Source organism: Bos indicus x Bos taurus, chromosome 7, assembly GCF_003369695.1.
Source record: "Bos indicus x Bos taurus breed Angus x Brahman F1 hybrid chromosome 7, Bos_hybrid_MaternalHap_v2.0, whole genome shotgun sequence".
Lineage (NCBI taxonomy): Eukaryota > Metazoa > Chordata > Mammalia > Artiodactyla > Bovidae > Bos > Bos indicus x Bos taurus.
Genome location: NC_040082.1, coordinates 54,116,488 through 54,142,929, shown reverse-complemented (window position 1 = coordinate 54,142,929; position 26,442 = coordinate 54,116,488). Strand labels below are relative to the sequence as shown.

At 39.0% G+C, this 26,442-nt stretch overlaps 1 protein-coding gene across 1 annotated transcript in view; it reads right to left on the bottom strand.

Moving 5' to 3' along the window:
* Positions 1-26,442, bottom strand: part of PRELID2 (PRELI domain containing 2) — a 578,615-nt gene that overhangs the window by 216,937 nt on the left and 335,236 nt on the right. Inside the window, exon 8 of the transcript XR_003511792.1 lies at positions 19,286-19,446. The gene's annotated coding sequence lies outside the window, so the exon portion shown is untranslated. The remainder of the gene's footprint in view (positions 1-19,285; positions 19,447-26,442) is intronic.

Here is a 26,442-nt window from a genome sequence, read left to right as displayed (position 1 = left end):
AATGCAGGTTCGATTCCTAGGTTGGGAAGATCCCCTGGAGGAGGGCATGGCAACTCACTCCAGTATTTACTTAGTGCTTTCAATAGGTGTGGACTGGCAAACAACTTCAGTATTCTTGCCTTGAGAACCCCATGAACAGTATGAAAAGGCAAAATGATAGGATACTGGAAGAGGAACTCCACAGGTTGATAGGTGCCCAATATGCTACTGGAGATCAGTGGAGAAATAACTCCAGAAAGAATGAAGGGATGGAGCCAAAGCAAAACAATACCCAGTTGTGGATGTGATTGGTGATAGAAGCAAGGGCCTATGCTGTAAAGAGCAATATTGCATAGGGACCTGGAATGTTAGGTCCATGAATCAAGGCAAATTGGAAGTGGTCAAACAGGAGATGACAAGAGTGAACGTCGACATTCTAGGAGTCAGAAAACTAAGATGGACTGGAATGGGTGAATTTAACTCAGATGACCATTATATCTACTACTATGGGCAGGAATCCCTTAGAAGAAATGGAGTAGCCATCATGGTCAACACAAGATCCGAAATACAGTACTTGGATGCAATCTCAAAAATGACAGAATGATCTCTGTTCGTTTCCAAGGCAAACCATTCAATATCACAGTAATCCAAGTCTATGCCCAAACCAGTAATGCTGAAGTAGCTGACGTTGAATGGTTCTATGAACACCTCCAAGACCTTTTAGAACTAACACCCAAAAAAGATGTCCTTTTCATTATAGGGGACTGGAATGCAAAAGTAGGAAGTCAAGAAAAACCTGGAGTAACAGGCAAATTTGGCCTTGGAACGTGGAATGAAGCAGGGCAAAGACTAATAGAGTTTTGCCAAGAGAATGCACTGGTCATAGAAAACACCCTCTTCCAACAACACAAGAGAAGACTCTACACATGGACATCACCAGATGGTCAACACCGAAATCAGACTGATTCTATTCTTTGCAGCCAAAGATGGAGAAGCTCTATACAGTCAGCAAAAACAAGACTGGGAACTGACTGTGGCTCAGATCATGAACTCCTTATTGCCAAGTTCATACTTAAATTGAAGAGAGTAGGGAAAACCACTAGACCATTCAGGTAGGACCTAAACCAAATCCCTTATGATTATACAGTGGAAGTGAGAAATAGATTTAAGGGCCTAGATCTGATAGAGAGAGTGCCTGATGAACTATGGACGGAGGTTCGTGACATTGTACAGGAGACAGGGATCAAGACCATCCCCACGAAAAAGAATGCAAAAAAGCAAAATGGCTGTCTGGGGAGGCCTTACAAATAGTGGTGAAAAGAAGAGAAGCAAAAGCAAAGGAGAAAAGGAAAGATATAAGCATCTGAATGCAGAGTTCCAAAGAATAGCAAGGAGAGATATGAAAGCTTTCCTTAGAAATCAATGCAAAGAAATAGAGGAAAACAACAGAATGAGGAAGACTAGAGACCTGTTCAAGAAAATTAGAGATACCAAGGGAACATTTCATGCAAAGATGGGCTCGATAAAGGACAGAAATGGTATGGACCTAACAGAAGCAGAAGATATTAAGAAGAGGTGGTAAGAATACACAGAAGAACTGTGCAAAAAAGATCTTCATGACCCAGATAATGACAATGGTGTGATCACTCACATAGAGCCAGACATCCTGGAATGTGAAGTCAAGTGGGCCTTAGAAAGCATCACTACGAACAAAGCTAGTGGAGGTGATGAAATTCCAATTGAGCTATTTCAAATCCTGAAAGATGATGCTCTGAAGGTGCTACACTCAATATGCCAGCAAACTTGGACAACTCAGCAGTGGCCACAGGACTGGAAAAGGTCACTTTTCATTCCAATCCCAAAGAAAGGCAATGCCAAAGAATGCTCAAACTACCGCACAATTGCACTCATCTCACACGCTAGTAAAGTAATGCTCAAAATTCTCCAAGCCATGCTTCAGTAATACGTGAACCGTGAACTTCCAGATGTTCAAGCTGGATTTAGAAAAGGCAGAGGAACCAGGGATCAAATTGCCAACATCTGTTGGATTGTCGAAAAAGCAAGAGAGTTCCAGAAAAACATCTATTTCTGCTTTATTGACTATTCCAAAGCCTTTGACTGTGTGGATCACAATAAACTGTTGGAAATTCTGAAAGAGATGGGAATACCAGACAACCTGATCTGCCTCTTGAGAAATTTGTATGCAGGTCAAGAAGCAACAGTTAGAACTGGACATGGAACAACAGACTGGTTCCAAATAGGAAAAGGAGTACTTCAAGGCTGTATATTGTCACCCTGCTTATTTAACTTATATGCAGAGTACATCATGAGAAACGCTGGGTTGGAAGAAACACAAGCTGGAATCAAGATTGCCAGGAGAAATATCAATAACCTCAGATATGCAGATGACACCACCCTTATGGCAGAAAGTGAAGAGGAACTAAAAAGCCTCTTGATGAAAGTGAAAGAGGAAAGTGAAAAAGTTGGCTTAAAGTTCAACATCCAGAAAACTAAGATCATGGGATCTGGTCCCATCACTTCATGGGAAATAGATGGGGAAACAATGAAAATAGTGTCAGGCTTTATTTTTGGGGGCTCCAAAATCACTGCAGATGGTGATTGTAGCCATGAAATTAAAAGACGCTTACTCCTTGGAAGAAAAGTTATGACCAACCTAGACAGCATATTCAAAAGCAGAGACATTACTTTGCCAACAAAGGTCCATCTAGTCAAGGCTATAGTTTTTCCAGTGGTCATGTATGGATGTGAGAGTTGGACTGTGAAGAAAGCTGAGTGCTGAATAATTGATGCTTTTGAACTGAGATGTTGGAGAAGACTCTTGAGAGTCCCTTGGACTGCAAGGAGATCCAGCCAGTCCATTCTAAAGGAGATCAATCCTGGGTATTTTTTGGAAAGAATGATGCTGAAGCTGAAACTCCAGTACTTTGGCCACCTCATGCGAAGAGTTGACTCATTGGAAAAGACTCTGATGTTGGGAGGGATTGGGGGCAGGAGGAGAAGGGGACGACAGAGGATGAGATGGCTGGATGGCGTCACCAACTCGATGGACATGAGTTTGGGTGAACTCCAGGAGTTGGTGAAGGACAGGGAGGCCTGGCATGCTGCAATTCATGAGGTTGCAAAGAGTCAGACACGACTGAGCGACTGAACTGAACTGAACTTCAATAGGTGGGGAAACTGAGTTTTAAATCACTGAGGATTTAAAGTGAGAATTTAAATCACTTGCTCAGTGTCAAACAATCCATAAATAGTACACTTTGTATTTGCATAAAGGTCCTCCGAGCCCACACCCTTAATACTGAACTGTGCTATCATTATTACAGCTACTATTATTCCATTTTTCATTATCTTTATATTGGATATAACAAAAGACAGTTCCGGGTAAAATTTGAAAAGCACACAATGCAATAGCTATCTTTCTGAATGGCACTCAGTGGTGTGGGAAAGCAGCAGGATACTGGATTAAGAGGAGCTAGGTTTTAGTTTATGTCTCCATCTTCCAAGTCACGTGACCTTAAATAAGTCTTCCACTGAGACTTTACTTCCTTATCTGTAAAATGAGCTTGATAATAACCACCCCAGGGCACTGCTTCAAAAATCAAACATTATCATGTATACGACAATATTTTGTACAGTATAAAATACAATATGAGCATGTTCGTGTCAGTTCTGTTAGTTTTACCACCATTACCAGAGGCCAAGTCATAGGTAGGTGCACAGAAACTACCTTAGTTTGCAATGGAGAGTAAGGGAAAATGTTCCTGGCTCTGGCTCCACTAAGGGAAAAACCTACCCCAATCTCACCTCAATGTTAATGGGAAAAAAAAAATCAAATGTAAAGTGTTGTACCTGCATGTAGAGGATATGCTTCCAAGACCTATAAGAATATTTTTTAAAATAACAACAATAAAGTACTTAATCTGTCCGCCCAAGATTAAAAAATACAGAAGTAACAATGTAGGTTGTAGGTGTGATGCATGCACGCATGTGTGTTCAATCATGTCTGACTCTGAGATCCTATGGATTGTGGTCCACCAGGATCCTCTGTCCATGGGATTTTCCAGGCAAGAATATTGGATTGGGTTTCATTTCCTTCTCCAGAAGATATTCCTGACCCAGGGATCAAATATGCATATCCAGTAGGTCCTGCATTGGCAGGCAGATTCTTTACCACTGTGCCACCTGGGAAGCCCCTAAATGCAATGAGTCTTGTGCAACTTTGTTATTAAAACATTACCTTAATAAAGAAACGGTGGGACATATATACAGTGGAATATTACTCAGCCATAGAAAGGAATGAACTTGAGTCCGTTGAACTGAGGTAGACAAGCCTAGAACCTATTACACGGAGTGAAGTAAGTCAGAAAGAGAAAAAAAATATATTGTGTAGTAATGAATATACATGGAATCTAGAAAAATGGTACCAGTGAACCTATTTGCAGGGAAGGAATAGAGACGCAGACATAGAGAATGGACTGTGGACAGTTGGGGAAGGAGACGGGGGATGAATTGAGAGTAGATTGAAATATATACACTACCATGTGTAAAACAGAGGTAGTGGGAAGTTGCTGTATAACACAGGGAGCTCAATCTGGTGCTCTGTGATGACCTAGAGGGATGGGATAGGGGTGGGGTGGGAAGGGGGTTCAAGAAGGAGGGGATATATGTGTACTTACGGTTGATTCACATTGTTGTATGGCAGAAACCAACACAACATTACGGCAATTATCCTCCAGTTAAACAAAATACCCTAAGGTTGACTTTTTACAGTGTTCTCAGAGCTTCAATAGTGCCACTAATTTTCTCTTCCCACTAATTATTTTACAAAATAATTAGTAATTATTAGTAAAGACAGCTTTGACTGGCCCAAGTACCAACTCCTGAAACTGAATCTTCCTGTCAGTGAAAACATCACCACCTAGAAATCTAGAAAATTGGGGGATATTTATCAGACCATCATTAACCAGAATGACAGTCATTTGGCAGACCCTACAATTCACTGAAAAGCTCTGTGTGGGCACTTTGTCCTTTAGAATCTGTGTTCTGGAGTGATGGGCAAGTCTGATCTGTTTATCTTCCTGAGTAAACTGATCATAATTGCCCACATTGGGTGATAGAACCCACAAATGGTTAAGGTCATAGCTGATTCCTCAAGATGAGCCTCCTGACCTTAAAGTTATTCTAGGGGTCAATGTGAATATTTATATTCTTTCTAATGAAGTAAGTTGGAGTGTACATGCTACAGATTGGAGCTGTAACAGTGAAGAGCACAATAATCTTGTACTATCCATGACAAGATTCTCTGCAAGAAAGTGATGATAATTAATGGAATATCCTATGTTTTCCTATTGGTGTGAGATGCACAGACCCACAGCATATAAAATAAGATATCATCATGTATATTAGATGAAACATCTAGTAAATCAATAAGTCTGCAATTTATGGAAACTAAAATAATGTTCTTCTGGAATTTAGAAAGACTATTCTCTGGGTCCCATCACATAGGACCATATGAATTCAGTAGAGTCACCAAATGATAAGCTACCTAAGGGTAGGGCTAGGTTTCTGTTGCTCAACAGTCCATCCCAAGTGCTTAGTACAGCACAGGGCATATACTACAGGAAAGCTATAAATATTGTTGGGTGGATGGAAGAATGGATGAATAAATGATGTCAGTAAATGTAACCTAGCTGGCCAGAATCAGAGGCCAACATTTGGAATGATCTTCTTGAGAAAGAAACTCTTCCCCAGTTGCTTTATTTAGCATGCTGCTGCTGCTGCTGCTGTTAAGTCACTTCAGTCGTGTCTGACTCTGTGCGACCCCATAGACAGCAGCCCACCAGGCTCCCCCGTCCCTGGGATTCTCCAGGCAAGAACACTGGAGTGGGTTGCCACTTCCTTCTCCAATGCATGAAAGGAAAAGTGAAAGTAAAGTCGCTCAGTCATGTCTGACTCTTAGCGACCCCATGGACTGCAGCCTACCAGGCTCCTTCATCCATGGGATTTTCCAGGCAAGAGTACTGGAGTGGGTTGCCATGAGTTTTATCCAACTACATTACCAGGGCCCAGAAAATATTGTAAGCTCATAAGATTTTCACTTGATTTATGAAACTGAAAAAAGAAGTATCATAAACACCCACTTTGATCTGAGTTTCTATTTCAGTCCTTCTCTCCAAATCCCAACTTCACGCAGCTACATCTACGTAACAAGATCTCGTTTTTGCATCCAGTTCTTGCTATATGGATCCACTGTATTGACTTTTTTTTCAAGGCAATACAAATTTTTGAACAAACTTCAAAACTCCAAACTCGGTTAACATATACACACTACTACATATAAAATAGATAACTAATAAGGACCTTGTGTATAGCACAGGGAACTCTACTCAATACTCTAATGGCCCATATGGGAAAAGACTCTAAAAATGATTGGTGTATGTATATCTGACTCACTTTGCTCTATATCTGAAACTAACACAACACTGTAAATCAACTATACTCTAATAAAATTTTTTTTAAACCTCCAAATTCAAGTTAAAACTTGAAAAGACATAACCAAGATGTTTTTGGAGTGTAGATGAAATACATAAGAACAGAATTTAGGAGTAAGCCATTATTTTTTGTTTGAAAAAAAGTAACATTAACCCAACTATTCCAGCTTAAGTTAGTATCAGTCAGCAAATCCCTCATTAAAGTTCAGACTCTGTAATTAAATTTAAACAGATATTATGATCTATAGAGTTATTAGTATTAACCCATAATTAATACTATTTTGCTAATACATTAATGTGTGAATAATGTTCAGCAGGTCTTTCATCTGTGTGGGATGTTTATGATCATTAAAAGTAATTATTTGCTCTCAGGTAGACACTAGAGCAATGGCACCCTACTCCAGTACTCTTGCCTAGAAAATCCCATGGACAGAGGAGCCTGGTAGGCTGCAGTCCATGGGGTCTTTAGGAGTTGGACATGACTGAGCAACTTCACTTTCATGCACTGGAGAAGAAAATGGCAACCTACCCCCAGGGACGGGGGAGCCTGGTGGGCTGCCGTCTATGGGGTCACACAGAGACAGACACGACTGAAGCGACTTAGCAGCAGCAGTAGCAGTAGCAGCATACACTAGAGCAGATAAATTATATTCAAGTGCTGATGCTCTAGGTCTCAAAGCCAATCCATTCCTTCACTATATCCAGGAATACTTACAGAATTTTTCCTAAACAACCAGGTAATTCCTAAACCTTTGTGTACAGGTGATTCTCCAAGACAGCTGGTTAAAATGCAAATTCTAGGACTCTAATCAAACAGTCCAGTTTAGAATTCCTAAGCAAAAGGAGCATGAGAATTTTCATTTATAATCCCCAAATTTATAATCAATTGTCATAATAATCCCAACTGATTCTGATGTACTAAGGAAAAGTCTAAATGTGGATTTATTCTTAAGCCACACATTTATTCTAGTCATAATTTGGGAAGACAATAAATTCTAAAATGTTCCAAAATTATAGTCATAAAATTATGGAGATAATTAAAATGGGACATGTGTAAAGGGGGTAGAAAAAGAAGAGCTTGGGAGAATTAATTGTTCCTTTTAAAGAGGCATGAGACTTACATAATTTTTAAAAGAACAAAACACTTTGAATGGAGAGATCTTGCCTCTATTTTCATTTCCAAAGTTGTGTTTTATTTGGGATTGGGTAGAAGATTCTGCCCATCAAAAGATTATAAAGAAATGACAGAAAAAAATCAAGAAAATAACTGGTATAACATACAAAGTAGAACACGGTGTCTGAAAAAGAGTTTATTAGCAATAAATATTTGTTGAATAAGATGAATAAATGTCTTAATAAATAATTATAGTACCAAATAGGAAGAAATACTGATATATTTTTACAGATATCAGACTTTTCTATTTAAAAAAACTTTCTTGTAACATAATTCTGGGTCCCATTCTATAAAGTGGTGTTAAGCTTGATGATGGTGTTTTTGTAAGTTTTTAGTTGGTAATCTTTTCATTTCAAGTGCCAGAAACTCTGGTTCAAAGAGGTTTTAGCGTGGAGGAGCCTGGTAGGCTGCAGTCCATGGGGTCGCTGAGTCAGATACCACTGAGCGACTTCACTTTCACTTTTCACTTTCATGCATCGGAGAAGGAAATGGCAACCCACTCCAGTGTTCTTGCCTGGAGAATCCCAGGGATGGGGGAGCCTGGTGGGCTGCCGTCTATGGGGTCGCACAGAGTCGGACATGACTGAAGTGACTTAGCAGCAGCAGTGTGGAAAACTAGAGAATTACAAAAGTGGGAAGACCAAGAACGGGTATTTTTACTTCAGGTACAGCTGGATCCACAGCCCAAAGTTGTTTTTCTTTTTTCCCACAATATACTTTTCTCATCTCTGTACTCTACATTTCTCTGTGCTTGCTCCTTTCTCATGCAAGCTCTCCCCTTACAGTGACAAGAAAGCTGTCATTAGTTACAATTCCACATCCCATGCTACCAGTAATTTTACCAGTTAAAAGAAAAGAGAGTACTTTTAGGACAGTATCTCAAGCAAAATTTCACCCAAATGAGTTCTGGTTAGACCCTATTAACATGCCTTAGGCCACATTCTTCACTGAATCAACCACTGTGGCCAAGGGCACATTCTTCCGCTTGAAACATACCTACCGCTGGACTTGAAGCATGGCTAGCCACACCCAAACAGCATGGACTGAGAATGGAGGAATGATAATTCTCAAAGAAAAATAAGGTGCTATTACCAGCATGAGAAATTTACTATATAAAAGTTTACAGGAGATAATGTCAAACTGAAGTCCTTCTGAATGAACCAAGAGAAATGAACTTCAAGGGGAACTTCATGTGAGAGTAAGTGTATTCATTATGGCATTCCTGAGTCAGGGGTATGTATAAATACCTTTGTAGTTAAGAAGGAGGAGAAACAGAAGGGTGGTGGGGGGAAGAGAGAGGGGAGGACATAAGGACCTTGCTGACAACTGTGACAAAATCATTTTGAGACATGAAGGTAAGAACATTCAGTTTGGGACACTGAAATAGGGTAGAGTGTCATAGAATTTTAGGGCTAGAAGGACTTGAAAGACCACCTCATCTAACTAAGTGGGTTGCAAATGAAAGAAACAAAACATCTCAGGATTTGACTCCTTCTACATGTCCATTTCCATCTCCCACTATTTAATCCATCATTTTACTTTCTATACCTGGAAAGGGAATGGCAATCCACTCCAGGATTCTTGCCTAGGAAATCCCATGGACATAGGAATCTGGCAGTCTACAGTCCATGGGGTCACAAAGAGTTGGGCATGACTGAGCACGCACACACTTACATCTTGTCCAGTGCAGTGGTCATTTGGCCATATAGCACGTGAAATGTGGCTAGGTCAAACTCAGATGTGCTCTAAGTATAAAATACACAAAGAACTTCAAAGAGAGTGTAAAATTATGTAAAATGTCTCATTAATATTGTATGTTGATTGCTCATTGAAATGATATCTGGGGGATTCAGTTCAGTTCAGTTCAGTCACTCAGTCATGTCCAACTCCTTGCAACTCCATGAATCAGAGCATGCCAGACCTCCCTGTCCATCATCAATTCCCAGAGTTTACCCAAACTCATGTCCATTGAATTGGTGATACCATCTAACCATCTCATCCTCTGTTGTCCCCTTCTCCTCCTGCCCTCAATCTTTCCCAGCATCAGCCTCTTTTAAATGAGTCAGCTCTTCACATCAGGTGGCCAAAATATTGGCGTTTCAGCTTCAAAATCAGTCCTAGCAATGAACACCCAAGATTGATCTCCTTTAGGAGGGAGTGGTTGGATCTCCTTGCAGTCCAAGGGACTCTCAAGAGTCTTCTCTAATACCACAGATTAAAAGCATCAATTCTTCTGTGCTCAGCTTTCTTTATAGTCCAACTCTCACATCCATACATGACTACTGGAAAAATCATAGCCTTGACTAGACAGACCTTTGTTGGCAGGGTTATGTCTCTGCTTTTTAATATGCTGTCTAGGTTGGTCATAACTTTCCTTCCAGGAAGTAAGCATATTTTAATTTCATGGCTGCAATCACCATCTGCAGTGATTTTGGAGCCCAAAAAAATAAAGTCAGCCACTATCTCCACTGTTTCCCCATCTACATGCCATGAAGTGATGGAACCAGATGCCATGATCTTAGTTTTCTGAATGTTGAGCTTTAAGCCAATTTTTTTGCTCTCCTCTTTTACTTTCATCAAGAGGTTCTTTAGTTCTTTTTCACTTTTCTGCCATAAGGGTGGTGTCATCTGCATATCTGAAGCTATTGATATTTCTCCCAGCAATGTTGATTCCAGCTTGTGCTTCCTCCAGCTCAGAGTTTCTCATGATGTAATGTACTCTGCATATAAGTTAAATAAGCAGGGTGGCAATATATAGCCTTGACGTACTCCTTTTCCTATTTGGAACCAGTCTGTTTTTCCATGTCCAGTTCGAACTGTTGCTTCCTGATCTGCATACAGGTTTCTCAAGAGGAAGGTCAGGTGGTCTGGTATTCCCATCTCTTTCAGAATTTTATTGTGATCCATAGGGTCAAAGGCTTTGGCATAGCTAATAAAGCAGAAATAAATGTTTTTCTGGAACTCTCTTGCTTTTTCCATGATCCAGCGGATGTTGGCAATTTGATCTCTAGTTCCTCTGCCTTTTCTAAAACCAGCTTGAACATCTGCAAGTTCAAGGTTCACATATTGCTGAAGCCTGGCTTGGAGAATTTTGAGCATTACTTTACTAGCGTGTGAGATGAATGCAATTATGTGGTAGTTTGAGCATTCAGAAGAGAAGTGAAAAGCAAAGGAGAAAAGGAAAGATACACCCATTTGAATGCAGAGTTCCAAAGAATAGCAAGGAGAGATAAGAAAGCCTTCCTCAACGATCAATGCAAAGAAATAGAGGAAAACAATAGACTGGGAAAGACTAGAGATCTCTTCAAGAAAATTAGAGATACCAAGGGAACATTTCATGAAAAGATGGGCACAATAAAGAACAGAAATGGTATGGACCTAATAGAAACAGAACTATTAAGAAGAGGTGGCAAGAATACACAGAAGAACTGTACAAAAAAGATCTTCATGACCCAGATAATCATAATGATGTGATCACTCATGTAGAGCCAGACATCCTGGAATGTGAAGTCAAGTGGGCCTTAGGAATCATCACTATGAGCAAAGCTAGTGGAGGTGATGGAATTCTAGTTGAGCTATTTCAAATCCTAAAAGATGATGCTGTGAAAGTGTTGCACTCAACATGCCAGCACATTTGGAAAACTCAGCAGTGGCTACAGGACTGGAAAAGGTCAGTTTTCAGTTCAATCTCAAAGAAAGGCAATGCCAAAGAATGCTCAAACTACCACACATCTGGGGAATATATTGGACTAAATGAAATATATTATTGAAATTAATATGAGTAACATTTTTTTCTTTTTAATGTGACTATTATAAAAATTTTAATTATGCCATGTTTACTTATATAACTCTTATTTGTGGCTTTTGATAGGTTTTTATGGATCCCCACTTTTCTATGCATACCCTCTTTCAGTGGCTACAGCATTTGTTGGGTGGCAGGGATATGGAATAACATCCTCTAAACTGAGAAGGAACTTTGAGACTGACACATGATGTAGGCAACTCCATAAATTGCAGCTATGAAGTTTACTGTGAATTCTTACCTATGGACAGGATTAGGTAGACAGAAATCAGAAGCATTTGTAGCCACATTCTGTACCCTAAAAGGGGTATGGGGTGGGGAAAGTATTTAAAGGGACTGAAGCTAAGAACAGAATAAGACTACAAAGTGAGAAGCACATTTACACTGATGGAAATCAGGGTGCAACACCCTCCCATCCCAGGTTGGGGCAGCGGTGTGTGGGGGGGTGTGTTTCACGAACACTAACTGTGTCAGCATAATACATTCTTTCATTTTTCATATCAGATAAAGGCAAGAGTAAAAGTTGAAAAGAACCTACCTGACTTAGCCACGTTCCTCGTGAACCCAGTCACATAGAAGGTAGAGAGAGTAGGACTTTCGGACTGAGATGAAGGTCACAAAATGGAGTCAGTGTGGTTCAGCTATACAAATCTGCCCTCTTCTTTCTAAATTCCCAGCCAATGCACATACTGTTACTATCACCCAGAATGACTCTAACTTCTGTGCATCCTCAGGGCCCAACCTGAGTCCCACTTCAGGGACACTGTTCCCGACCTAACCATCCCCTGCATGTGTTCTCACAGCTCCCTGCTCCCACTTCCTTCACACTGAGCTGTGACCACTTGGCCTGTTTATCTTCTAAGCCCCCTGATTTCAGGCACCATGCTTTTCTTGTTCACCACTGTATCCAAAACACATAATATGTGGTCAGTAAACATTTATTGGACCAATGTTGAATAACTAAGTTAAGTTGAATAAATAATAACAATAGTTATTAGTTAACAATGTTGATTAACAACAATAACAGTGTTGAATAACTAATACTCTCTCACAGGTCCCCAGATATTCAAATATCCATTTGCCTACCAGGAATAGAAAACATACCCTATATGCAAATTTATGGCCTTTAACTTTTCTAGAATGTATGATCTTTTCTCTACTTCTAAATAGTGAGAGTGGCTCATTTGCATTTTTTTTACCTTTAACATGACTTAATGGAGGGATTTAGTCCCCAGAGAAATGAAAGAGGCTCCTTCGGTGAAAGCACAGTAATATGTTGCATACTTAACAGAGATCTTCAATCAAAAGGCTTGTGATCTAAGCATCAAGACAAACAGCTATCATAACATGTAAAACACATACTATATTTACTTTGCAGCTTTTTAATTATAAAATCAATGGAGTGTTAATCATTTAAGCATTAGCTTTCTCACTGGGAATGCCCTAACTCTTCTTTCTGAGGCATAAATTCATAAGTTGCTCCATTTACCCAATTTTTCAGGATAATTTCCATTAAAAAATATGAATATTTGATGAAAAGAAAACAAGTATAAGCCACTTCTCTGAAGTATCCAGTGACTTACTGGAAGAAATGAAGTCTATGAGTGAATTATTTGCTTTCCTATTTCCATCGTGAAACTGTCTTCGGCAGTTGTCTCTGAAGGTTGTTCCGTGCTTTATTTCAGAGCTGGGTTTTTGTTGCAATGTGTCTATTTGGTTGTGAGTGTTTGCTTATTTATAGAGCAATAAAGAGATATCGGGCTTCCCAGGTGGCATGGTGATAAAGAACCCGCTTGCCAATGCAAGAGACACTGGAGACATGGGTTTGATCCCTGAGTTGGGAAGATCCCTTGAAGGAAGAAATGACAACCCTCTCCAGTATTCTTGCGTAGGACATCCCATGGACAGAGGAGCCGGGCAGGCTACAGTCCATGGGGTCATAAAGAGTCAGATATGACTGAGAAACTGAGCACAGCATGGCATATCAGTGTGTTTCCATAGACATAAACCATTGCAAAAATAGTTTAAAGCTGTTTGTTTCTTCTCCCCACTGTTTCTTCTGGTCTGTTTCTTCATTTACAGACCTCACTGTAAATGAAACAATTAGATACGTGTATGTAAATGTAAGTGAAAGTGTTAGTTGCTCAGTCATGCCCAACTCTGCAACCCCATGGACTGTATGTAGCCCACCAGGCTTCTCTGTCCATGGAATTCTCCAGGCAAGAATACTGGAGTGGGTTGCCATTCCCTTCTCCAAGGGATTTTCCCAATCCAGGGATCAAACCCAGGTCTCCTGCATTGCAGCAGATTCTTTACCATCTGAGCCACCAATATGCCTTGCATTTTGCAGTTTGAAAACTGCCCTCACACAATTTATCCCATTGACCCTCAATGGAGGTGATCATTATCCCTAGTTTACAAATGAATCCACAGAGGACTGGAGAGGTGACATGCCAGTCCAAGTGCCACAGCCAAGATTCAATTTAAGATTCTAAGTTTCATCTTTTTTCCTCTACCTAAAACCTCCCTGATATCTGGTACACCTTTTTAAAGATTTGCTTTCACAAAATCTCTAATTTCGACTTGAGTGTATTACTTGCCTCTTTCCTGTCCAACTCAGAGTACTGGGCATATAGAGTGTACTCATTAAATATTACCTATATTATATTCTTTTAAAGTGAGGTTATTGAATAGAAAGGGGATTTTTCTAAAAGCTGGATTCTGTTTCACTGTATTGCTAATCTCCTTTAAGGCATGTGAGTATACTTCTTATTCCTTGGCTCTGTGTTTATATCATCTGCCTCTCTATGATTCCATGGTCCTATAAGGCAGAGGACAACTTCTTTGAGTGATGTCAATACTGGGGGCCTCTAATACTTGTCATAACTTAAAGCCCTAATTTTCTCACTAGAGCCTCTATAATGGTGCTAATTAGTACAGAATCTTCTTTCTGGGCCAAAGGGAGGGCAAATATCATGCTCTCTGGTTTCAAATAGGGTTGATTTATTTTTTCTGCTTTCACTAGCTTTATTATCCTTCTAATTTTCCTTTATTTATTCCTAATTTTAATCTATTTTCCTAATTTATTCCTTTATTTTGCTTTATTGACTATGCCAAAGCCTTTGTCTGTGTGGATCACAACAAATTGTGGAAAATTCTTCAAGAGATGGAAATACCAGATCACCTTACTTGCCTCCTGATAAATCTGTATGCAGGTCAAGAAATAACAGTTAGAACTGGACATGGAAAAACAGAGTGGTTCCAAATCAGGAAAGGAGTAAGTCAAGGCTGCATATTGTCACCCTATTTATTTAACTTACATGCAGAATACATCATGAGAAATGCCAGGCTGGATGAAGCACAATCTGGATTTGAGATTGCTTAGAGAAATATCAACAACCTCAGATACGCAGATAACACCACCCTTACGGCATAAAGCAAAGAACTAAAAAGCCTCTTGATGAAAGTGAAAGAGGAGAGTGAAAAAGTTGGCTTAAAGCTCAACATTCAGAAAACTAAGATCATGGCATCTGGTTCCATCACTTCATGGCAAATAGATGGGGGAAAAATGGAAATAGTGACAGACTTTATTTTCTTGGGCTCCAAAATCACTGCAGATAGTGACTGGAGCAATGAAATTAATACTTTTGCTCCTTGAAAGAAAAGCTATGACCAACCTAGACAGCACATAAAAAAGCAGAGACATTACTTTGCCAACAAAGGTCCATCTAATCAAAGCTATGGTTTTTCCAGTAGTCATGTATGGATGTGAGATTTGGGCTATAAAGAAGGCTGAGCATCAAAGAATTGATGCTTTTGAACTGTGATGTTGGAGAAGACTCTTGAGAGTTATTTGGCCTGCAAGGAAATTCAACTAGTCCATCCTAAAGGAAGTCAGTTCTAAATATTCATTGGAAGGACTGATGCTGAAGCTGAAACTCCAATACTTTGGCCACCTGATACAAAGAGCTGACTCATTGGGAAAAACCATGATGCTGGGGAAGATTGAAAGCAGGAAGAGAAGGGGACGACAGAGGATGAAATGGTTGGATGGCATCACCGACTCAATGGACATGAGTTTGGGTAAGCTCCGGGAGCTGGTGATGGACAGGGACGCCTGTCGTGCTGCAGTCCAGTTCAGTTCAGTTGCTCAGTTGTGTCTGACTCTTTGTGACCCCATGAACCGCAGCACGCCAGGCATGCTGCAGTCCATGGGGTCGCAAAGAGTCAGATACAACTGTGTGACTGAAATGAACTGAACTGAATTTTTCTCACTTTTAATTTTCAAACCATGTCTTTCCACAGTGCTTAAAACCCATTTTCACAACCCTCTGAGGATTTCCTTGAACCCCACCCCTGCACCCCCTCCTGCCAATACTTTATAGTGTCCTCAGACTTTGACAAAAGAAGCCCTGAAATAAACATTTTCAATCTATAGAGAAGTCCACCTGAATTTTTTTTCCATTTTGCTTTTCTCCATATAAATAAAATGAACCCTAATAAGAGTGCTTGAATCAGAGAATTTGATCTTCTGGACCAGGCCAGATGTAAATAAACCCCATAGTCAGTTCGTTTGAGGAAAAAGGGGCATGTTTTTCTGAGTGTAAGAAAAGGGAGAAAATAAGAGACCCAAATACAGAAGGAAGATAAATGGCAAGTGGTACATGGTAGTAAGCAATTAGAAAGTTTAGTTTTGGAAAATTCTCATTTCTTCAGTGAATGGTAGAGTGCCTGATATGTGCAAAATACTACCTAGAAAAGTTTTCACTTTTCTAAATTGTATTGCATCTTGCTTTCAAAATTAAACTCTATGGTTAGTTTATTACAGCTAGTAACAACTAGCTATAATTAGCTAGTTTATTATGGCTAGTATCAGCAGGTTTGTTACGCCAAGCTAGTTTGTTATTATTCTAACAAACTCCAACATTTCATTTCCTATTCACAAGAAAAATTTACTCCTAGCTCACTAAAATCCAAATTCAGTGTTCCTAAACTCTAGGAAGTTCTCTTCCATGTGGAGAATCAGAGACCTGGACTCCTTCCCTCCTGAGCAATATCACTCACCACTTATGGGCAAGAAATTAATCATACTGTAACGCGTGCAGCAACAGAGGCTAGGAAATGTAGTCCAGGGAAAATAAAACCAAAAACAGATTTGGTGAATAGTTAGGAAATCTCTGGTACCAGCTTTGAAGTCAAACAAACCTTGATTTGAATCCTGGCCCCATCACTGACTATGTGGCCAGGGACCACTAACCTAAATCTCCAAGCTTGTTCTTTTGTAAGATGAGGATTATAGTATCTCTTGATGCTCGGTTGTGAGGGTAAGTGATGTAATAATCATAACAAACTTCCAGCATTTCTTAAGTGCCAGATAACAACCCAGTTTTTTCCATATTACTAATATAATTTTCACAATCCACCTATAAAGTATCAGCTGTTATTATCATCTCCATTTTATAGACTGAAGTAGTAGTATATGAAGTACAAATAGAGCCAACAACTGTTCATAACCCCTGTACCCATATTCTTTACAATGTGATTTTGCAGTAATTCTCTTCAAAAGATAGAACCCCTACCCCGTGAATGTGATCTGATCTTATGACTTGCTTCTGCCAACAGAATGTGATGAGAGTGACACTACCAATTTGAAGCCTCGATTACTAGCTATTTTAGATCCACCCCACCCCCAATCACCATGTTAACAATCCAGGCTTACTTGGTGGAGGGAGGGAAACCTAGTAAGGGTGAAGTAATCTAGACCAATCCATCCTCCCAGCTGACTTACCAGCTCACAGACAAATAAGCTAGCCAAAAGGAAACCAGCCTGGCCTGGCCCAGACCATAAGGGCCACCCTGTCAAACTACAGTCTCCTGAACTTAATAAAGTCTATTCTAATCTTCTTTGGTGTGGTTTGTTATACAGCATTATTTGTGGTAATAAATAGCTGAGATAGAAGTTCCAAGACATCCTGTAACCAACTTAACACCACATATCAAATAAGCAATACAGCCAAAGTGAAACCATAACCTATGGAATTTAAAGCCTATATCATCAAAAAGAACACAAATAACCAATGTTGGCAAGGATTTGGGGGAAAAAAACCCTCCTACATGCACCCCTATGTTCATAGTAGCGTGATTTACATTTGCCAAGATACGGAAGTAACCGAAGTATCCATCAACAGATGAGTGAACAAAGAAGAGGTGGTGTATCTACACAGTAGAATATTACTCAGCCATAAAAAATAATGAAATAATGCCATTTCCAGCAACAGGGGTGACCTTGGAGGATATCATGCCAAGTGAAACAAGTGAGGCAGAGAAAGACAAATACTGTATGATCTCACTTACATGTGGAATGTAAGAAATACAGCAATCTAGTGACTATAACAAAAAGAAGCAGACTTGCAGATACAGAAAACAAACTAGTGGTTACCAGTGTGGACGGGGAAGAGGGAAGAAAATAAGAGGGTGGGGATTAAGAGGTACAAACTATTATGTATAAAATAAGCTACAAGGATATATTATGCAAAGGATATATATTGGAATAAAGAAAATATTTTATACTAACTGTAAAAGAAATATAACCTTTCAAATTGTGAATCACTATATTGTACACATGTAACTTACATAATATTGTACATGAACTATACTTAACTTAAAAAATAAAAAAGAAAACAAATGCAGGTATCCAGAAAAATACATAAATAAAATATATATCTTCATTCGAAGACAGTTATCTCATCAAACCACCTGTTGAACTCCACAAATAAAAGCCATTAATACTATACAGTATTACTAAACTCTGAAATCCAGGGAAAACTAGTGTTTACCTTGTTCTTGTTAGTTGCTCACAACTGTTTCTCCAATACTAGCCCTCTGCCTGTCATGTAATAGCCTCAGTAAACATTAAGTGAATGAATTACTGAAAGTTCTATTCTCAGCTAAATCAACAATAAGCTCACCCTTGAGGAGCTGAGAGTTTAAAGGAGAGAAACAAACCCAGACATAAACAATGGCAATACAAGATGGAAAAGGTCATGTGTTACAGGCAAGGAGTTAATAAAGCATTCTAGGAACGCAGAAGTAGGAGAAGTTTCTTACTGCAAGGGAGGTGGTCAACTATTTCATTGAGTTGGTGATGTTTGGCTTTATCTTCAGCGATTGGACTTTAAACACCCGAGGATTATCAGCATGCATTTCAGGCAGGGGGACATCAAGAACAACTTAAGGAAGTAAGAAACAATGATAAGATCACAAGGAAACAGTGAATGGTTTCTTTGGGTGAAAAATAAAGTAAGTCTATTTCTTGAGTCAAAGATTTATGTAATCAAATTGCCCCACCCTGACACAAAGACTCTCAACAACCAGCCATGTCTGATTCTATGTCTTATCACCTAATTCACCTCTTCCTTATTCACTCATTGATTCTTACTGCTACACATTTGTTCATTCTTTAAAGAAAAAAAAAAACCATTCATGACACAGCTAGGCATCATTTCTAAAGGTTCGAATGGAGAATGTATTTCATCTACTTCTTCTAAAACAGAGTAGAAGATGTTGAAAGGCAAGGACCACTTGTACTTTTCTCTTTCATTTCTCAAAGCACTTGCCACAGGATGATGCTCAAATGCAAGGTGAACACACAAATACACAAAAATAACCACTGGTTTTAAATTAATTTAAAAGTTGATTATGAGAAAACTGGCACTTTTTTCCAACAAGGTACTCAGTTAATGTTCATTATTGATCACTTCTATAAAGATCAATTGCATTTCTCATTAAATAAACTTAGTAGTAATAGGAGTCACTTACTGTGCTGGGCATCACGTTTGGGAAGCTGGCTAAGGTATGATCCTTGCCTTGATGAAGTGTAGAGATGTACATGCCAGGGACTACTCTAGGCTCTGAAGGTCCAGTGGTGAACAAGACGAAGTCTTTGTTCTCAGAGAGTTTCCAGACCAGAAAGGGAATACCTAGAACAAAGAAAAATAGAATTACATAAATTCAAAGATAATTCCCAAAAGGGATATATGCTATAAGATAATAAAACAATGTAATATAACAGAAACTTATTGAGTCTAATTTCTTCAAATAGGGGTGCAGGAAAGACTTTCTGAAGAAATAACATTTAGGATGATGTGAGACAATCTGAGGACCAGGTTTTAGGTAGAGTGAGTGGCAAGTTCAAAGGCCTTACATCTACCTCACACCAGTCAGAATGGCCATCATTAAAATGTTGACAAGCAATAGGGGGCTCCCTGGTGGCTTAGTGGTAAAGAATCTGCCTGCCAATGCAGGAGACATGGGTTCAATCCCTGATCCAGGAAGATCCCACATGCCAGGGAACAACTAAGCCTGTGAACAACAACTACTGAGCCTGTGCTCTACAGCCTAGGAGTTGCAATTACTGAGCCCATGTGCTCCCACTGAAGCCCAAGTGCTCTGGAGCCTGTGCTCCACACAAGAGAAGCCAGTGCATGCAGCTAGAGAGCAGCCCCCGCTCACACAACTCGAGAAAAGCCTGCACAGCAATGGAGACCAGCACGGCCAAAAATAAATAAATAAATGTTTCTCAAAGTCTACAAACAATAAATGCTTGAGAGGATTTGGGAAAAGGGAATCCTCATACAGAATTGATGGGAATATAAATTGTTGCAGCCACCCTGGAAGACAGTATGCAGATGTCTTGAGAAACTAAAAATGGAATCATCATATGATCCAGCAATCTCATTCCTGGGCATATATCTGGAGAAAATTCTAATTTGAAAAGATACATGCACCCAGTGTTCATAGCAGCACTGTTTACAATAGCCAGGATATGGAAGCAACCTAAATGTCTATCAACGGATGTATACACTGTAGATATGGTATGTACACACACACATATACACTATATTTAAATGGAGTATTACTCGGCCATAAAAAAGAACAAAACTTTGCCATCTGAAGCAACATGGATGGACCTTGAGATTATCATACTAAGTGAAGGGAGAGAAAGGTATATATTGTATGATACTACTTATAAGTGGAATCTAAAGCTAAATGATACAAATGAATTTATTTACAAAAGAAATAGTCATAGAAAATGAATACAGTTTAAAAAGTGGGGAAGAGGGGAGGGATAAATCAGGATTGGGATTAGGAGATAGAAACTACTATATATAAAATAGATAAACAACAAGGTCCTACTTTAGAGCATGGGGAACTATATTCACTATCCTGTAATAAACTATAATGTTAAAGAATCTGAAAAAGAATATATATATATAACTTTGCTATACACCAGAAACTAACACAACATTATAAATCAAATATACTTCAATAAAAACTAAACAAAGGCCATTCTTAAGTCTAAAATAAACTATCACATACATTGCATATGCTCTATTTTGAGTGAGGTAAGTACTTTAAGAGAACATAAAGAGATACTGGCATACTAACCAGCAGTGGGGTTTCACAGGTGGCTCAGAAAGTAAAGAACCCACCTGCAATTCCGGAGACCCAGTTCTACCCCTGGGTCGGGAAGATCTGGATTAAAGTTCAAAGCTAGCCACAGACACCACTGAGACAATGTCACTCAGAGCACTTGCAGAGCGAGCACGCATGTATGGACTGTGAGTTTGCCTGCTCTGTTAACTGCAAATTATCCCTGGCTGTCAACCATGAATTGGAGGCCACCCCTAACTGGCTTGGCTTCCTCTCTTGCTATCTGTCATGCTGTCAAGTTCTTGGCACCTTTGAAGGCCTGTGCTAAAATGGCAGCCTTAACCACAGCAATCTACTCGCCTGTTCCACCCACCAAGTCTGTCCCTGCCCAGAGACTCCTCGTCGGCTCAGGGTCATCAGCCAGCACACTTTTATCTATGAATGCAAGGTGTGTGTGCTCATACTCCTACTGAATCATGCTGTTTATCACCCCAGAAAACAATTTGTTGATCAAGACAAGTGAAAAAATACTTCATTTAGCAGTTCTGTATTAAATGCCTACTGAGATCTTAATTAAAATTTTCACGTTATGTATAAAAAATTATCTATACAGCTCTATCTATCTATCTCTGCCTGTAACAGGGACATGGGGACATGTGCTTTCCTTTTCAGACACATTTCCAGCTCTCATCCACCCTCCTTTATTGCTGGCGCTAAGTTTAGAGTGGAAATGAAGGCAGCTGTATACCTATGTCAGTTCCCTTACTGTTTTTACCTATAAGTTGGTCTAGGTGCCTAGCACAGAGCAAAGAAGTCAATGATTTCATTAAAGGGGAAGAGACAAATCAAAAACAAAATAATAACACCTTCCCAGAACCGTTAGATTAGGGGTGCTTTCTACTTATTTCCATAAGTGGCTATACTTTTTCTGTCATAGCATTGATGACACTTAATTGTTACAGTGTCTTTGTGGTATTACTTCAGTAAGGATAAGAATTGTATTCATCACATCACGCTATCTTCAGTGTTCAGCCATTTCTTTTTTTTTTTTTTACTTTACAATACTGTATTGGTTTTGCCATACATCAACATGCATCCACCATGGGTGTACACATGTTCCCCATCCTGAACCCCCCTCCGTCCTCCCTCCCCATACCATCCCTCTGGGTTATCCCAGTGCACCATCCCCAAGCTTCCTGTATCCTGCATGGAACCTGGACTGGCGATTCATTTCTTATATGATAATTCATTGAATTAACGCACAAATGAAGTAATTCCTCAGAAGCACTTTTTTGGTCTAAAACAAATTCAAGGAATGAGTACGGTTCTCTTAAATTCTTCCTGCCTTTCACAACCCTGGCCATTATACACCACACCCCAAGGTATATCTTAATGCATTTTTTCTGTAAGACAGTTCTGAGAAAAATTTATTGCAGGTAGGGGCACAATATAAGGTGACATGGGCTATCAGTGCATAACCCATAAAATTAAGGAAATGCCAAAAAAAAGTAAAAGAAAACTGTATGCATCAGTAGAAATATGTCCTCTACTACTTCTTTCAAGCGATGTTCCCTAGCAACTGTATTTGGAACCAGGTTTTCAGGGGTTAAGGATCTTTCTTTCTGCTATGCTCCCCAGCAGAGTGCACAATATCTCCACTGCATTTAGAGGACTTATGAAATGTCTGGGCTTCCTTGGTGGCTCAGACAGTAAAGAATCCACCTGCAGAGGGGAGGAGCTAAGATGGCGGAGGAGTAGGACGGGGAGAATACTTTCTCCCCGACAAATTCATCAAAAGAACATTTAAACGCTGAGTAAATTCCACAAAACGACTTCTGAATGCCAGCAGAGGACATCAGGCACCCAGAAAAGCAACCCAAGTCTTCGAAAGGAGAGAGAAGAAATACAGCTCCACTCACCAGAACACTGACACAAGCTTCCCTAACCAAGAAACCTTGACAGGCCACCTGTACAAACCCACACAGAGCAAGGAAACGCCACAATAAAGAGAACTCCACAAACTGCCAGAATACAGAAAGGACACCCCAAACTCAGCAATTTAAACAAGATGAAGAGACAGAGGAATACCCAGCAGACAAAGGAACAGGATAAAAGCCCACCAAACCAAACAAAAGAGGAAGAGATAGGGAATCTACCTGATAAAGAATTCCAAATAACGATAGTGAAATTGATCCAAAATCTTGAAATCAAAATGGAATCACAAATAAATAGCTTGGAGACAAAGATTGAGAAGATGCAAGAAAGGTTTAACAAGGACCTAGAAGAAATAAAAGAGAGTCAATATAAAATGAATAATGCAACAAATGAAATTAAAAACACTCTGAAGGCAACAAATAATAGAATAACAGAGGCAGAAGATAGGATTAGTGAATTAGAAGATAGAATGATAGAGATAAATGAATCATAGAGGATAAAAGAAAAACGAATTAAAAGAAATGAGGACAATCTCAGAGACCTCCAGGACAATATTAAACGCTACAACATTCGAATCATAGGGGTCCCAGAAGAAGAAGACAAAAAGAAAGACCATGAGAAAATACTTGAGGAGATAATAGTTGAAAACTTCCCTAAAATGGGGAAGGAAATAATCACCCAAGTCCAAGAAACCCAGAGAGTCCCAAACAGGATAAACCCAAGGCGAAACACCCCAAGACACATATTAATCAAATTAACAAAGATCAAACACAAAGAACAAATATTAAAAGCAGCAAGGGAAAAACAACAAATAACACACAAGGGAATTCTCATTAGGATAACAGCTGATCTTTCAATAGAAACTCTTCAAGCCAGGAGGGAATGGCAAGACATACTTAAAGCGATGACAGAAAATAACCTACAGCCCAAATTATTGTACCCAGCAAGGATCTCATTCAAATATGAAGGAGAAATCAAAAGCTTCTCAGACAAGCAAAAGCTGAGAGAACTCAGCACCACCAAACCAGCTCTCCAACAAATACTAAAGGATATTCTCTAGACAGGAAACACAAAAACAGTGTATAAACTTGAACCCAAAACAATAAATTAAATGGCAACGGGATCATACTTATCAGTAATTACCTTAAATGTAAATGGGTTGAATGCCCCAACCAAAAGACAAAGACTGGCTGAATGGATACAAAAACAAGACCCCTACATATGTTGTCTACAAGAGACCCACCTCAAAACAGGGGACACATACAGACTGAAAGTGAAGGGCTGGAAAAAGATTTTCCATGCAAATAGGGACCAAAAGAAAGCAGGAGTAGCAATACTTATATCAGATAAAATAGACTTAAAACAAAGGCTGTGAAAAGAGACAAAGATGGTCACTACCTAATGATCAAAGGATCAACCCAAGAAGAAGATATAACAATTATAAATATATATGCACCCAACACGGGAGCACTGCAATATGTAAGACAAATGCTAACAAGTATGAAAGGAGAAATTAACAATAACACAATAATAGTGGGAGACTTTAATACCCCACTCACACCTATGAATAGATCAACTAAACAGAAAATTAACAAGGAAACACAAACGTTAAATGATACAATAGACCAGTTAGACCTAATTGATATCTATAGGACATTTCATCCCAAAACAATGAATTTCACCTTTTTCTCAAGTGCACATGGAACCTTCTCCAGGATAGATCACATCCTGGGCCATAAATCTAGCCTTGGTAAATTCAAAAAAATAGAAATCATTCCAAGCATCTTTTCTGACCACAATGCAGTAAGATTAGATCTCAATTACAGGAGAAAAACTATTAAAAATTCCAACATATGGAGGCTGAACAACACGCTGCTAAATAACCAACAAATCACAGAAGAAATCAAAAAAGAAATCAAAATTTGCATAGAAACTAATGAAAATGAAAACACAACAACTCAAAACCTGTGGGACACTTTAAAAGCAGTCCTAAGGGGAAAGTTCATAGCAATACAGGCATACCTAAAGAAACAAGAAAAAAGTCAAATAAATAACCTAACTCTACACCTAAAGCAACTAGAAAAGGAAGAAATGAAGAACCCCAGGGTTAGTAGAAGGAAAGAAATCTTAAAAATTAAGGCAGAAATAAATGCAAAAGAAACAAAAGAGACCATAGCAAAAATCAACAAAGCCAAAAGCTGGTTCTTTGAAAGGATAAATAAAATTGACAAACCATTAGCCAGACTCATCAAGAAACAAAGGGAGAAAAATCAAATCAATAAAATTAGAAATGAAACTGGAGAGATCACAACAGACAACACAGAAATACAAAGGATCATAAGAGACTACTATCAACAATTATATGCCAATAAAATGGACAACATGGAAGAAATGGACAAATTCTTAGAAAAGTACAACTTTCCAAAACTGGAACAGGAAGAAATAGAAAATCTTAACAGACCCATCACAAGCACGGAAATTGAAACTGTAATCAAAAATCTTCCAGCAAACAAAAGCCCAGGCCCAGACGGCTTCACAGCTGAATTCTACCAAAAATTTAGAGAAGAGCTAACACCTATCCTGCTCAAACTCTTCCAGAAAATTGCAGATGAAGGTAAACTTCCAAACTCATTCTATGAGGCCACCATCACCCTAATACCAAAACCTGACAAAGATCCCACAAAAAAAGAAAACTACAGGCCAATATCACTGATGAACATAGATGCAAAAATCCTAAACAAAATTCTAGCAATCAGAATCCAACAACACATTAAAAAGATCATACACCATGACCAAGTGGGCTTTATCCCAGGGATGCAAGGATTCTTCAATATCTGCAAATCAATCAATGTTATACACCACATTAACAAATTGAAAAACAAAAACCATACGATTATCTCAATAGATGCAGAGAAAGCCTTTGACAAAATTCAACATCCATTTATGATAAGAACTCTCCAGAAAGCAGGAATAGAAGGAACATACCTCAACATAATAAAAGCTATATATGACAAACCCACAGCAAACATTATCCTCAATGGTGAAAAATTGAAAGCATTTCCCCTAAAGTCAGGAACAAGACAAGGGTGCCCACTTTCACCATTACTATTCAACATAGTTTTGGAAGTTTGGGCCACAGCAATCAGAGCAGAAAAAGAAATAAAAGGAATCCAAATTGGAAAAGAAGAAGTAAAACTTTCACTGTTTGCAGATGACATGATCCTTTACATAGAAAACCCTAAAGACTCCACCAGAAAATTACTAGAACTAATCAATGATTATAGTAAAGTTGCAGGATATAAAACCAACACACAGAAATGCCTTGCATTCCTATACATTAATAATGAGAAAATTGAAAGAGAAATTAAGGAAACAATTCCATTCACCATTGCAACGGAAAGAATAAAATACTTAGGAATATATCTACCTAAAGAAACTAAAGACCTATATATAGAAAACTATAAAACACTGGTGAAAGAAATCAAAGAGGACACTAATAGATGGAGAAATATACCATGTTCATGGATTGGAAGAATCAATATAGTGAAAATGAGTATACTACCCAAAGCAATTTATAGATTCAATGCAATCCCTATCAAGCTACCAAC